Source organism: Pleurodeles waltl, chromosome 1_2 (genome assembly GCF_031143425.1).
Source record: "Pleurodeles waltl isolate 20211129_DDA chromosome 1_2, aPleWal1.hap1.20221129, whole genome shotgun sequence".
Classification (NCBI taxonomy): domain Eukaryota; kingdom Metazoa; phylum Chordata; class Amphibia; order Caudata; family Salamandridae; genus Pleurodeles; species Pleurodeles waltl.
Genome location: NC_090437.1, coordinates 645,951,009 through 645,967,253, shown reverse-complemented (window position 1 = coordinate 645,967,253; position 16,245 = coordinate 645,951,009).

Below are 16,245 nucleotides of genomic sequence, written 5' to 3'. Positions count from 1 at the left end.
CTTGGCAGGATGAAGCACTCTGGGCACAAAGCCCCCTCCAGAACCTGTGGAGTATCGCATCCAATACCTTAGTCCTTGGCAGGATTAAGCACTCTGGGCACCTTCCCCCTCCAGAACCAGTGGAGAGATACAACCACTACCTCAGTCCTTGGCAGGATGAAGCACTCTGGCACCAAGCCTCCGCCAGAACCAGTGGAGAAAGACATCCACTACCTCAGTCCTTGGCAGGATGAAGCACTCTGGGCACAAAGCCCCCTCCAGACCCAGTGGAGTATCACATCCACTACCTCAGTCCTTGGCAGGATGAAGCACTCTGGGCACCAAGCCCCCTCCAGAACCAGTGGAGACTGTTATCCACTTGAGAGACTGTGGCCTTGCACTCCCCAGGATAGAGCAGTGGGCAAACCACCCACTGGAGAGACTTGAGAGACTGTGGCTTTGCACTCCCCAGGACCAAGCAGTGGAGCAACCCACCCACTGGAGAGACTTGAAAGACTGTGGCTTTGCACTCCCCAGAATAGAGCAGTGGGCAAACCACCCACTGCAGAGACTTGAGAGACTGTGGCTTTGCACTCCCCAGGATAGAGCAGTGGGCAAACCACCCACTGGAGAGACTTGAGAGACTGTGGCTCTGCACTCCCCAGGATACATCAATGGGCATGGAGCCCCCTCGTGGAGCTGGCATCGTGCACTCATCTGGCTGAGGTGCCCCACCTTCCTTTCCCCCTCAGGTGCCTGTTTCATTTTGATCTGATGCCCCTGCAGTGTTCTCCCTGTTTGGAGTCTGGTCTCGAGTGTGGGCTTCGCCCATGCATTTTGGGCCCAGTGGTCCACGGACCATGAAAGGTGCACTATCCGGACTTATGTAGTTGGTGTACATAATTGTTTATACTGTATTTCAAGTTTTGACTAATGGTTTTTTATTTATTACAATCATTCAACTCATTTCCTTTTGTCCTTGCGTTCTTCCAGGGGGCTTGGGAGGGTGTAAATGTAATGGTTCAGCATGTATTTGTGTGTATGTTGTTGTGGGTGGGGGTTTTGTGTGTTGCGTGTGTGTGTCACTCTCTTTTCCCTCCCCCTCCCCTGTGTTGTAGGTGCAGTACTCACCATGGTCATCTCCGCCGTCTTTCGTGCTCCTGGTAGAGGAGCAGGAATACTATTGCAGGGAGTATTTGGAGTTCTGGCTCCATGGTGTCCTGGTTCCTCGTGGAATGTGTAGAGGTGAGTGTTTTCCCTTCCAAGTCCTGTTTCCGCCGTGTTTTTGTTTGAATTGGTTCCGCCCCGGAAAAGGTGGCGGATTGGCCTCTCATAATAGTGTGGGCGGTACATTGTCTTCCGCCTGTCTGTTGGCGGTGACCGCCACGCTGTTTGTTTGTACCGCCGTGGCAGTTGGAGTGTTAAAGTGGCTGTCTATGTTGGCGGTTTCCGCCATGGTCGTGATTCCATTTTTTTTTACCACTGGCCTGTTGGCGGTCTTACCACCGCTTTAACACCGACCGCCAGGGTTGTATTGAGGGCCTAAATGTTCACACAGGAATTATGACTCCAATGAACCAGACGTTTGACAAGACAGCTCCACTAACTGATTTGAGTTATTTCAGAGCTTCACAGATTCCAGAAACTCCATGTATTACTCCACAGGGTATACTAAATGTAAATATTAACCTACCCAATGTAAACAATAATAATAATGTTTCATTACAACGTTTGACAGCTCAGCAGTTAACAGACTGGCTAGAAAAGATGAGTGGAACAAAGACGAAGGCAAATACTGAGAGTGAAAATTCATTGAACCTGACAATGCTTAAATTAGAAATAAATTGATGTAAATAGAATAGATTCATATAATGAGGATGAGTTCCGCTTCACATGTAAAATTGTTACACACAGAGCAGGACTGGTACACCAGAAATTAGCAGACGTTGCAGAGAAATATGACATAGATCTTGAGAAAACAAAGCAACTGAGAAGAAGTTACAGATTAGAATTTGATTCAAAAGATTTTGAGAACATGAAAATACCAGGAATGAAGATTCATATTATTAAAGAATTAATTCAGAATATCCAATTATGGGGAGCATTAGATAAATGGGAAGGGAGATGGGTGAAGAAAAGTGATCAGAAGAAAAAGGAGTCAGCAAATTCAAATACTGATGTACAGCAGACTGATAATACAGTAGAAATATTTCCAATGAGAGAAATTCCAGGAGGGAATTTTGTACATGTTTCTTGGAGCAGAAGTGATATTTTGCCATTTACAAATGACTACCCGAGATTGAGAGAGAAGCCAGTGGAATTGTACCAGTAGATACATTTGTGAAACTTGAAAAATGCCTGTGGGAAGACTTGAACTCCCTGTTAGAAATAGTGGTTCCAGTTGATGTATGGGTTGAATGTAAGAGGAGTGTAGACTGGCCAGCAAAAGAGCCTCCACGAGATCCAGTTACAGTTACAACATCACCTGACGTAATGAAGTACTATTAGAAAATGATCGCATTTTTGAAAATGAGAACTTCACCCAAAGGTATTGATTGGCAGACAATTGATAGGATAGCACAGGAAGTGAAAGAGTCAATACATGCATACTATGAGAGATTGCTTTAAGCGTTTAAACACTACAGTGGTACAGAAACAATTGGGCAAAAGACATGATTCATTTTGTTTTAGATTTGTTGAAGGATTGAGACATGAAATTGGACAGATGCTTAAGAGTCATTTGATTTGTTGGCAAGCGAACCCGGTTGATGAAGTGTTACAGTTTATGAAATACTGTAGTGACGAGATTGAAATGAAGCAGAAGAAATTGAAGGAAAAGGCAATGGTGATGCAGATTAAAGCACCACAATAAGGGATGCATGGAAATTATCCACAGCAGCAGGGAATCTATCCTCAGCAACACGGAAACATGTTGTTTCAGAATCAAGCAATAGGTAGAGGTTGTGGTAGAAAAGGAGGTGGTAATTGCATTGATTCAAATGCGAGGGTCAATTCAGGTGATATGCAGATAATGAAAAGGATGTTACCTTGTCACAGTTGTGTTTTTGGGGGCATTGGAATCATGAGTGTTCAAAGTTGGTACAAGAAGGCATGGTTACTCAGATGAATGAAAACAATCAATTTCAAAATTCGAGAGATCTGTTAATGAGGGGTCCTAATTTAAATGTCCAAAATAATCAGATGCAGATTCCTCCGCAAATGCAGAATTCTTAACCAATGCAGCAAATACAAATGCCTCGTTTTCAGGTGCCAAGGTCACAATTAATTCAGCCTCAGGTACAAATGATACCAAAGCAACACATGCAAATACCACAAGCTCCAATGGTGCTGCAGCAGATGATACTTCGTCAGCAGAACACAGGTCAAATGTTAAATCACAGTAATCATACAGTTCAACAGTTCACACTTCACAATGAGGATGAATCGAATGATGAATTGATGGAATGATGGGTGTGAGTAAAAGTTCTGATGAAGAAGAATACGTGTTAGCAGCTTCATTAGAAGTGGATGAAAAGGGTCCTTATGTAAATGGAAAGGTAATGGGTCATGATGTCTCATGCCTAGTTGATACAGGAGCTACTCACTCTACAGTGAGAACAGCAGAAGTTCCTAATGTGCCACTTTCTGGGAACACAATCCATATTATAGTAGTTGCAAATCAGTTTCTGACAAACCTGATTACTGAACCAATCCCTGTTAAAATGGGAAACTTTGAAAGACTACACCAATTTGTAGTTTGTGACTCGAGTCCAGTTTCCTTGTTAGGAAGTGATCTATTGTGCAAAACAAAATGTTTGATTACCTGCTCAAAAGATGGAATTGCTATTCAGACGAATACTGATGACCATGGTGATTCATCTATGCAAACTGAATGCGATTCAGTGAATGAAAAGTTTCCACTGATTAGTTTGTATCCTGCTTTCACAGTAAAATACCTGCCGACTGATTTACAGGATACAGTTAATTTAAAAGTTTGGGATTTTTCGTGAAAAGATATTCGTCTGATCAAAGGAGTTGAACCAGTTAAAGTCACAGACAAACCTAATGTAGTTTTTCCACAGATACCACAATATCACATGGCACCAGATTTAATTGAAGGAGTAATTACTGTAATTGAAGATTTTGTGAGACAGAAAGTTCTAAAAGAAGTTCTGAGCAACCCAAGTAATGTGCCTATTATGGGTTTGTGAAAACCAAGTGGGAAATTTAGAATTGTCCAAGATTATAGGAAAATTAATTATATAGTGGTAAAATGTTGTCTAGTGGTAACAAATCCAGCAGTGATCTTGTTTCAGATTCTGTGTGATGCAGAATGGTTCACAGTAGTGGATCTTTCATAAGTATTTTTCTCTGTGCCTTTTCATGAGGATGGTTAGTTTCTTTTCTACTTTAAATTCTGTAATACGGTCTACGGTTAGTGCAGAATTCCACAAGGTTTTTCAGAGTCACCGTCAGCACTTAATCAGGTGGTGAAAAAGAATTTGGAACCATTGGAAATGCCTTTCTAATCAGAATTAGTTCAGTACATTGATAATCTTTTGGTTGATTTGACGACAAAAGAAGCAAGCAGGCTAGATACAATTGCTTTGTTGAATCATTTGGGAGGGAATGGACATAAAGTGTCCCCAGTAAAATTAGAGTACTGTCAGAAAGAAGTGAAATATTTATGACACCAAATAGAAACGAATACAAGAAACGTTTCCAAAGAGAGGGTTACAGCTAATTTCCTGAGGAATGCTCCAGTCACACAAAGAGATATCAGGAAGTTTCTGGGAATGGTGAGTTATTGTCGCCAATGGATTCCCAATTTTTCAGTTTTTTTCAAAGCCATTACAGAGACTGACCTACAAGAACGTAACAGACCAGTACACTTCGATGAAGAATGCATGAAAGCTTTTACAGAGTTGAGAGAGAGTTTGTGCAGAGCACCAGGTCTGGGAATGCCGGACTACACAAAATCATTTATATTGTTTTGTCATGAGAAAGCTTTATGTGCACTTTCTGTCCTTACACAGGTACATAGTGATGTTAATCGACCGGTAGTATATATTTTTCTTTTCTACTAATTCGGATCCAGTCGCAGCAGCTTTACCTGGCTGTTTGTGAGCTGTGGCAGCGGTTGGTTTGTCATTATCCCAATGTGAAGCTATTGTGATGGGCCATTCTTTAACTGTTTTGGTCCTTCACTATGTTGAAGTCCTTCTTACCAGGACTAAAACCCAGTATCTGACAAATGCAAGGCTTACTAAGTATGAGCTGATAATATTGGGCTCGTCAAATGTTACCTTTAAAAAATGTACAGTGCTAAATCCAGCAACCTTACTCCCAAATGACAAAGTTGAAATTGAGAATCTGAAAGAAGTTGAACATGATTGTCTGGAGGTTACTGACTTGTGTATGAAACCCAGACCTGATATTAAAGATACCCCCTAGGAGAGAATGATGAAATTATTTTTGATGATGGTTCTTGTTTATTTAAGAGATAATGTGGGAACATTGAAAGCTAGCTATCTTGTGTGCACAATTTCTGGTATACTCGAAGCTTCATGGCTTCAAAAAGTATTTTCTGCACATGTTGCTGAATTAGTTGCCCTTACAAGAGCCTGTTGTATTAGTGTACAGCTTCAAGTTACAATTTTTATGGATAGATTTGGAATGGTTCATGACTTTGCCCAGTTGTGGTCACAGAGAGGTTTCATGACCTTTTCTGGTTCACCAATTAGAAATAGTGATATAATTCATGATTTGTTACACACCCTATAATTACCTGAGAAGATTGCTGTGGTGAAATGCAGTGCACATCAGAAATCAAATGATTTTGTTTCAAAAGGAAATTCTTATCCAGATCAGGTTGCTAGATATTGCACCTTGAATTGTATTTCAATTGATGAAGAATGTCAGAAATTTGAAAATGATTAAACAAATGCAAATTACTTGTTAACCACAATTGGTACCTAGTATGAAATTAAATATCTCCAAGAAAATGTGTCTGATGAAGAGAATAGAGAATGGATCAAATTAAAATGTGTTCAAAGAGATGCAGATGATCTTTGGGTCTCAATTGAAGGACAGGTAGTTTTGCCAAACTGTCCACTGACTCGAATGGTGAGACATTATCATGGTCAAGCACATATTGGCAGAGATGCAAAGATTCAAAATTTGTAAAAGTTCTGGTTTAATCCAAAATTTAGGCTGGTTGCCAAAGCAATTTGTCATAGATGTGTCAAAAGTCAACACAATATTGTGGGAAAAAGAACAGTTGTCAATTTAAGTCACATTGGAAGAGTAGGAGGGCCATTTAACAAAATGCAAATGGATGTGTGGTAGTTTGAGATATGTTTTGGTGAATGTTTGAAGCTTGCCCTACACGTAGAAATGATAGTCTTACAGTAGCAAAGCTTTTGCTTAGAGAATTGATACCAAGGTCCGGATTTCCAGCCTCTTTAAAATCAGATAGAGGAAGCCACTTCAAAAACAAAGTGATAAAATTACTATGTTCAGCCTTAAACATTGAGCAGAAGTTGCACTGTAGCTATCGACCTGAAGCATCTGGATTGGTAGAACAAATGAATGGTACACTAAAAGCACGACTTGCAAAGATGTGTGCATCTACGAATCTGAAATGGCCAGTTGCGTACCTTTGGTTTTGATGAGCATGAGGAACACACCTGATAGGAAGACAGAACTGTCTCCCCCCTGAAATCCTCATGGGTAGAGCAATGAGGTTGCCAGCTGTTCCTGCAAATGCTCTTGTGAATATAAAAGATGATATGGTGCTGGATTACTTCAAGAATCTAGCTGAAGTGGTTTGCTCTTTCTCTTATCAGGTGGACGTGATAAGCATGCAGCCATCCCAGGACCACTGTCACAGTCTGCAGGGCTGGCGACTGGGTGGTGGTCAAGAAGCACGTAAGAAAAACTTTGTCTGGAACCTAGGTGGAAGGGTCTGTATCAAGTCGTACTTGTGACTACGACTGCTGTGAAGTGAACTGGGATCCCGAACTGGATTCATGCCAGCCACACAGGGAAAGTGCCCTATCCACTAGAAGATGAAAATGAGTTGTTGAGAGTACGGACAACTATTGAGCCGCCTCATAAAGTAAGAAGAGAGACTGTGGAAACAGAAACTGAGACAGTGCAAACTGGTGAAGATCCAATACATCTCTGAGAGGTGAAATGGAGGTTCCTGAAGTTGCTCAAGCATCAGCAAATGAAGCAGGAGAGTTAAGTCAGAGGAGAATTCTCCCAGAAGCAAACGAGTGGAAAGAGCAGTTGAAACAAATTACATATCTTGAAGAAGCAGCTGATGAGGGAATTGAGTTGGATCAAAGTCATTCAGATTTGACTCCTCCTGAATTGGCGAATGGTGCAGGCACATCAAATCAAAGTGAAAGTCCTGCCAAAGCAAGAAGAGCTATAGGTCTAGTTTGGCAAAAGATGCTGTTGATGACGCAGAAAAAGAGGGTCCAACATATATTCATATATCATGTAACCAAAATCGTATAATATAATGTAATTTTAGTAAAGAAAATAATGTACAAGGGAAATTGTGCCCTCGGGGTAGTTCGCCATCATTGTAAATGAGCTTTATTAATCATGAAGAATTGAAAAATGTAGTAATCCGTCATAATTGGAAATGTATGCCATGATTTCTTATTGAAACTGTTTTGCTTAGCTTAAATTTAGTAGAGGCTTTCGCCTAGTTGCCTGGTCTCAAATTCTAACTGCGTGGCTTTTCCTCAAACTAATGAAACATATATTCTTGCTTGAAGTTGTATTTTTCCAGTAGAGATGACTAATACACTTATCTCCAAGGTTTCGTACTAGGCCGGTTTCATCCCCTTTGATACAAGGTCAGTCTCTGCAGGTGCGGACAATGAAGGTACAGATACTAAAGTAATTGGCAAGCCATGTTGCAACTTGTGTTCCAAGGCTCCGAGGACAATGTATGCATAAATGAGCGCTAGTAAAAAGACAATTTTCATTGGACAATTTGAAGCCAACCTATGAACCCTCCAATGGAAGACCCTGCAGAATTTGGAATGTTTCTTACTTAAACCCACTGGACAAAGAGAAGTCAGCCATTTTCCTTGATGCCAATTTGAAGCCAGATGCCAGACTCCATTTTGGACGACACCCTGATGCCCCTTTCTCTATCCCAGAGAAAGAGACTTTAAGAATTCTCACCCTAGAGACTTTAACTTTGATTTGCCCCGTCTTGCCCATGAAGTAACTTTGCCCCATTCTCCTTGCCGCTGCAAGGAAGCTTGCCCTTAACTTTGCCCCCTTGAAACCTGCCCCATGCTGATCGAACCGGTACCTGAGGGACGAAGACTTTCTTGAATGCTGATTGTATTTGGTAAATACGAAAGGGATAATTTTATTATGCATTGTGTTTTTCCTTTTAGGTGCCAACTGCTATTTTTAATAGGGCCTAAGCTAGAAGTTTTCCAAATTTGTGTTTACTAAATTCGTTTTGCATGAAGTCCCACATGCCAATGCTAATTAGAGGTTAGTCGAAGTATTCATTCGATGCACCATGCTAATTTGAAATCTTGTTATGCTTACCAATGTATGAAATTAGTCAAATACAGTTACTCCTATTAGTGATTTGCTTTGCCATAACTGAATGTATCATAATTCAGATTTTGCGTAGATTGCGTTTCTTCCGCCGCTATGGACAGCTAGTAATGTTCGTATACATATATCATTTGGTTTTGAGACTTATATACATCGTGCTAGCTTTGTTAATATAGGGAAATAAATTCATTAACTTTTAATAAACTGGTGTGGTTATTCATGACTGAAAGGTCATGGTGCGCCGAAATATCAACTGTTATTGATTTCCGATGTGTTATTTTGATCTATTAATTGAGTATTGAGTACTGATTACAACAGCTATTGATTATTGATCTAAGCGACCTGACTATTCTAGGATGAGGAGAGCCCGACTCGGCTAAAAGGTTCACCGACCTCCAATGTGTCCAGGTACAGGTAATTTATAAGGGCTGGACGCGTTATCACTGTCAAAGAAAACTGTGAAAGGAGACCAGAGGCTTGAATTACAGACAAATTAGAAAGTTCCAGATGTTCTGCAGACAATAGATGAAGAGCCAGACACAACAACAGCAAGCACAGATGAAGATCTGAGTGAGGAGAAATAAGTGCAAATCGAAGATCGAAAAGAAAAAGGGTTGCAAGTCGAAGATACTCTGGTCCTGAATGGGCATATTGTGCAACAGATGAGTGGCAATGAGAATTTTTGTCTTATTGTTTTGATCTTGAATTTCCAGATCAAGATTTTGGAACTTAAATTTGTTTTTTGATTGAAATTTGAAACTAAAGTGCCACCTGAACAAAAAGAACATTACATGCTACAAGTGCAAATGAAAATTGTTGTTTAATAGACTATGGTAAACTGAAGGAGATTTGGAAACTGAATTTTGACAAACTGAACCACTTTTTACAAGCTGCTAAACCAATTTTATTGTTTAACAGTTCTGGAGAAGAGTCTGAAAGATGTAAATAACTGAAAAAAATATTTTTGTTTTTGATTTTTGGCTACACAGTTAAAGTTATTTTCTTCTACTTTCTGATTCTTTACAGGATGGATAACAATCACAATAGATTGAAAACTAATAGGTGTTGCAAGTGTACGTGTATTGCTTTGGTAATTGTATGTGTGCTAGTGTGTTTGTTGTTGATTGTGATCGTAAATATTCATCACACACCTGAAAATAGTTATATTAGTTCTGTAGAGACTACTACACTTTCAAAGTTAGAAAAGTTATATAGGGATGGGAAATACTTACATTTAGACCACTCACAAGGAGATATTTCTTCTAATGTTTTCTATCGCTTGTTGTATGAATATCTTGAGAGGATGAATGTGAGAGAGTGTTATGTTTGTATGCAAATTTCTTCATCAGTGCAAGAAGGAGTAACATACCATAACTTTTCACTAACATATGGAATTAATTGTAGTCTTCTACTAACAAGGCTTTCTAACCAGGAATGCATTCAGTATTTCTACTCTAACCTAGACATAGTGTTTTCTTTTGTTCAGATTAATCAGCATTTGAGTAACATTGCCAAAGAAAGAAACATTGACATTGTGGGGGGTTTCTTTGAGCCTACACTAACATTTGGGACTGCCTATGCACATCGCAACAATCTTACATGCTTGCTTTCACCAGTAGAACAGTCTTTTTTAGATCAAACTGATGACAAGAGAAAGGCTTGGAAGGAGAAAATAGTGAAGAGGAAATTTAGATATGACTATGCTTTTAGTGAAACTAAAACCCAAGGGGAAGTTAGCTTTAGATGCACAACATGTAGGAAAGATTTGAATTTATATACCACAATCTAGAGTTGACACTAACTTTGTTGGGATGAATGAATGCAGATATGTATTTCTTTTCAAGAATACATGAGACTTTATGCTAAATGACCAGGACCCTGTTCTTCCAGGAGTTTATTACATCTGTGGAAAGAATGCTTATTATCGTCTCCCAAGGGGATGGTATGGGACTTGCTATTTGGGAGTTGTATTCCCGAAGATTTACCAAATTGACAACATAGATGATGTAGATAATTCAAATGAATTGCAAAACCCATGACCAAAAGGAGAAACATATTCTGGAATAATTTGGAATATATTTGGAGTAATTATTCCTTCTGTAGGAATTGTTCTGAATGCTCTGAAAATTAGAAAGTTGTCTACTATTGTGGATAACATGCTAACTGATTTTTCTGGAGCTGTAATTTTAATGGATACTGAAATGGCTGCGGTCCATTCAATGATTTTTCATAACCGTCTTGTGTTAGACATCATTTTAGCAAAAGAAGGTGGAGTCTGCCGGATGCTGAAATGGAAACATTGTTTTGCACACATTCCTGACAATAGTAAAGGAATTAGAAATTTTATTAAGAACCTGACAGATTCAAATTCAGACTTAAAAGATCTCAAAGAGCCAGGGTTATGGGAAAATGTTGGCAAACGTGACAAATGTGGGGCATTGGCTGGCTAATCTTGGTAAAGGGATTGTGGGAAAATTCTGAGACCATTATTGATTGTAATTACTTGTGTCATGTGTACAGATTGATCAGAGGAAGGACGAATTGAGACTTGAGAAAATGAGAAGCAAACAATTTAATGATTTAAGACAAACTGAAAATTGGAGAAATACAAGGAAGAATAGATGTATTAGAGTGACTAAGTTTTACGCTAACATAAATGAATTAATAAATTAATTAATATAGTTTTATGATGACATATATAGAAGTCTGAAGGTCTGTTAGAGTCTCAAAATTACTAATAAAATTGCGTGACAAATCAAAAGAAAAACATGCGTTTAAAAGTGCAAGGCTGAAATTAGGTCTTCACTGATAATTGACACAGATATTTAGAAAATGAAAATAAATCACTGTCTAAATAAATATATTTTATGTATTATTAACTGAGAGTAATGAAAAAATAATAATTACATGTTCAGAAAATCAATAGCTTGAGTTTTATGAAATGTTGTAAAATGCGTTTTTGAAAAGGCCTATGTTAAGCTAATTCAGAATGAAATAAATGTGATGCTTAGACAGTTTTCCATTCTTTCTGAAACATCTTGTGTGAGGATCTAAGGTCTGACAAAAATGTTCTTGTGCTGTATTTTGAAACATTTGTTTCGTTCCTGCCAGAGAGTGTTCCACAGAAAACAGTGGCTTTCAGTAGTTTTATGTAGTTTGAAACATTTTAATTCTGTGACTGAAACTGGCAAAGGCAGTGAAAGGAGCTGAACCAATGAGGGAAAAAAGAACACAAGAAGTGCAACATGAAGAAACATGCTTTAGACTTTATTGATACTGTTCAAAACCACCCTATAGTCTACCAATGGCATAGTATCTAGTTACTTTTTGGGACTTTAATATTGTGATGTAAGCTCAGACTTTCAGGAGATTTTGCTTTGTCCTTTGCTGTGATCAGTCTTATAAAGAATTCTTCCCTGCTGATTAGAGTGCAGTTCTTCCCTGTTCCTGGCTGTATTCAGATGTGCTTTTATTCCTGCTAGTGAAATAATGTGTTATGTGCCACTGACAGTTCAGATTAATTAAGGCCAAATATTACTGAACTGTTCCCATAGATGTGACTGTCCACTGACGTTGACCATGAAGATGCTCTACTGAAGAAGACTTGTGCTGAACCCATTAAGGAGAGGTATAAAACAAATTAGGCATTTGTCTTTCTTGCAGGTTTACGTGTTTTTCTCTTCTAGAAACCCAACCGCTATTTTTGCTAGCACCACAGATAGATGTTTTCCATATTAGTTTTTGTCTTCTTATTCTTTTTGCATGAAGTCCAACATGCTTAATCTAATTAGGGTAATGGTTAGAATGTCACAATCTGAATTTGGCTGCGCAAAATAACTGATTTTGTATAATACATCTGTGTTGACTCAAAGTATTCAATCTCAACTGTGCATCTGATATTGCTGTTATTCTGTATGGTGATTCTTGAGTGCCTAATGATTCATATCCTATCAAAGCTGAGATTCTTTAGAAGGTTTGGTCAACCTGTGTTATTCTTTATAATTTGGTTTTGCGCTTGGTTTACTTAACTGGTGTGGTGATTCATGGCCAAATAGTTCATGGTGTGTTTAAATTACTGACACTAATGATGGTATTGTTTTGTTTATTGTTGACTTTGTTTTGCTCAGAGCCAAACACTCACACCTATCTGAGTCCAAAGGTTCATTCGACCTCATGAGGCTAGATGGTTGGTTACCCTTATGTGTCCCTGTGATAGGACGCCGGGGGCCGGGCAGAGAAAGAAGTGCCCAGGGGGTACTGCGCTATTGCCCGAGTCTGAGGAGGAAGGGGCAGGGGATTTTTCCAACGCCCCATGCCGGGAAGACTAGGGGAGTGTCAGAACAAGAGAGTAGGATGGTAACGTGAGGCAAGCTGGAAGCAGTGAACGGGAGACAAAAGCACAGCCAGGAGATGGAGGAACACAGAGACAAGCAGAATCGGCGGGGACGCTGGCTTGAAGGGGAGAGCTACATCTCGGACACAGTTAGATGAGGCAGCCCCGAAGAGAGTCGCTACCAGGAGACGACGGAGGGAGAGGACGCGCTGGAGCCGGCCACGTTCTAGGAAGAACGTGGCCAGAGCACGTATGGGTGTGTACTGGGGAATGAGGAGAAAGGGTGGGGAAACCCACTTACCAAGCCTGACTGCACGGTATAAATAACTCTGGAAAGGGGGAAAAGAACACAATAAAAGACACACAATCCATAAGAACCAAAACCAAAGAAGGCACGTGGTGAAAAGGGCAGCACTTTACTAACCCAAGAAAGGAACAAAAATAGGTATAGCAGATATGGACAGTATTGAGGCATAAGATACAGGAAAAGAGAGATATAACAGATAAGGACAGTATTGAGGCATGAGATAAAGGAAAAGAGAAGATTTGATTAATGTGAGAGAGAAAAGTAAAATCTGCACTAACAACACTGGGAAAGAAACAGGGGAAATAAGGAGAATAAAAAGACAGAAGAAAAGAGAGAAGACAGGAGAACAGGGGTGTCATTTACCAAACAACATACCTTCTAAAACCCGACTTCTTCTTTCTCTCCCTTCCGGTGTCATCGTTGGTGGAATTCTGAGATGATTACCTGAAGGAAAGAAGACCCAGTAAGGAAGAACCTGAATAAACTAGAGAAAGACCACCAATCAACAAAGACAAGACCTGAGAAAAGAGAGACAAACAGAGACAGAGACATAATTTAGAGAAACGAAAGCATGGAAGAAATAAAATAAAAGACCACATACCACAGCCTGTTACGCCTTCTGGTATCCATTAATTCTTACCTGTCACAGTCCCCTTATAAAATACATTATCAAAACAAATATAAGGTAGGATACGCCAACAGAATTTGGTAGCTGCAGTGGATGGTTATGTCTCAATAAGGAGAAGTTTGGCTATGTCCCAGTAGGAGGAGGTTGATTATATGTCATTTGGAAAAACTTGGGGATTTGGTTTGACCATTGCTTCTTTGACATTTTGTTGATAGATTGTTGGTTACCCTTACGTGTTCCCTTATAAAATAAATTATCACAACAAATATAAGGTAGGAGGTGGCCCCACATGTACCGAGTACTGATTGTTTCAGCTTTATTTCTCTCCTTCTGCTGATTGCTGTGTGTTTGATTTACAACTTTTATTTTTATTTTCTTATTTTGAAGGCTTCTCCTTTGGGATGGTTGTTTATTATGACAACATGTGTTATCTGCTTTAATTGTGATGAAAATGATCTTCTTCCAAATGTATTTTCATTGGATGCAATTGCTTTCTTTATGTGATAGGAGTTTTTGTCAAATGTCATATTTTCTTTCTTTTTCATGCATGGGAAGATTAACTGATTTGCTCAGAATCACAGGGGTGCTGTGCTAAGTCTTAACAAGCAGTGGCAAACTCAATATGTCTCGCCTTTGAGACTATTGGCTCTGCCATTGCTTTTAAATTCATGCAAGACAGCATGGGCATTTCTGACTTTCACAATGATTTGTATCCATGCTGTGTAGCAGTGTCAAATATTTTGGGTGATAATGAACTTTGTACATTACTGATTTTTATGATAAATTCTAGATATAAAAGATGAATTAATAACATTAGAATTCAACCAGGAGGATGTTCTGTTATATCGCTCCTGCTCATTACTCGAATATATTATTAATTATGCTGAAAATGTGTATAAAACGCCCTGGTTTGGGGGATGAGCCAGAGACTTTCACTTGTCTCCTAATGATGCTGTTTCCACTTCTGAAGTCAGACATTCAGGACACTTGAAGATACTCCTTTGGACAGGCACTCTGCCCCAGAACCTGCAACCTGCCAAGAGGAACTGCCTGGCTGCCCAAAGGACTCACCTGGACTTCTTTTCAGAGAAGGACTGCCGCCTTGCTGTTGCCCTGCAGCCTTTCTGCCCTCTGGCTCTGCTGAGAAGTGCTCTCTCATCCACTGCTCATGAGCTAGGACCCATTCCTCTCTCTCTCTGGTTCCCTCTGGGTCACTGGCCTCCTCATCAAAGTAGTTATCTTCCTCAGAACGATCTGGTATGGCTGCTTCCCAATGTTTCATCTCATACTGAAACAGGGCTGTCTCAAAGACCCCCCTTAGGGACCTTCTCTTCACAGCCAGCCCCCTTTCCTTGCAGAAAAAAATTAGCTCCCTCATCGTGTAGTACTCCAGGTGCCAGGAGTTGACTTCCATTCTGCAAAGGCCTCACAACCAAAAACTGGAGTCCAAAAATATCACAATATCTCTAGGACGACACCAGAAAACAAAAAGGAAAACACAGTATGTGGTACTTAGTGGTCTTGGATATGGTAGTAGAGTACACCAATCACTGTGGGTCAAGTGCAAATGCAAGTCCTATCCTCACCGCTGACAACCAATGTTAGAAATGGGGTCTCTAGGTGGCAGTGGGTTTGCACCCTGTCCAAGCAGGGACCCTCACTCTAGCCAGGATAAGGGAGATACCCACTCAGATAACCCCTGCTCACCATCTTGGTAGCTTGGCTCGAGCAGTCAGGCTTATCTAAGAAGCAATGTGTCAAGCATTTGCATATAACACACAGTATTAAGTGGAAACACTACAAAAGGACACCACACCAGTTTCTAGAAAAATATACAATATTAATCTGTGTAAAACAAGATAAAAAAATACAATTCTAACATGCAGTGATAAGATATGAATTTTGCAAGCTTTACTCAAAAATATAGCTCCACTTGGGGCTATCACTGTGTTGTGATCAACAAAACCAACAGTTCAGGCCGGCCGTGGTGTTGCGGGCCAGCTATGGTGTCGGGGAGGCCCGTAAACAGTACCTTTATAATTGCAGGGCATTGTGATCCTCTCGGTGAGCTACAGAGAGCGGCGCCGCTGGTGTTGGTTCCGGAGTCGGTGTGGGAGTCATCGGGCCCTTGAAGTCATATGCGTTACATGTCAAACTCTGGGCTGATGAAGTCAAGAGTGCTGGGGTGGATGGCATCGGGGCTGTGGTGCGAAGCGGGACGGCCTAACGTGCAGTGCCCACAGATTATGGTGCAGGCAGTGGCTGTGTGATGGTCATCGAGTGGTGTCGGTGAGACCAGGGCTGAGGTCTGAAGTGGTGCAGTGCAATGTGCGGTGTCCACAGGTCACGGTGCAGGCAGCGGCATCATCGTTGCTGAAGTACTGTCGTCAGTAGCCC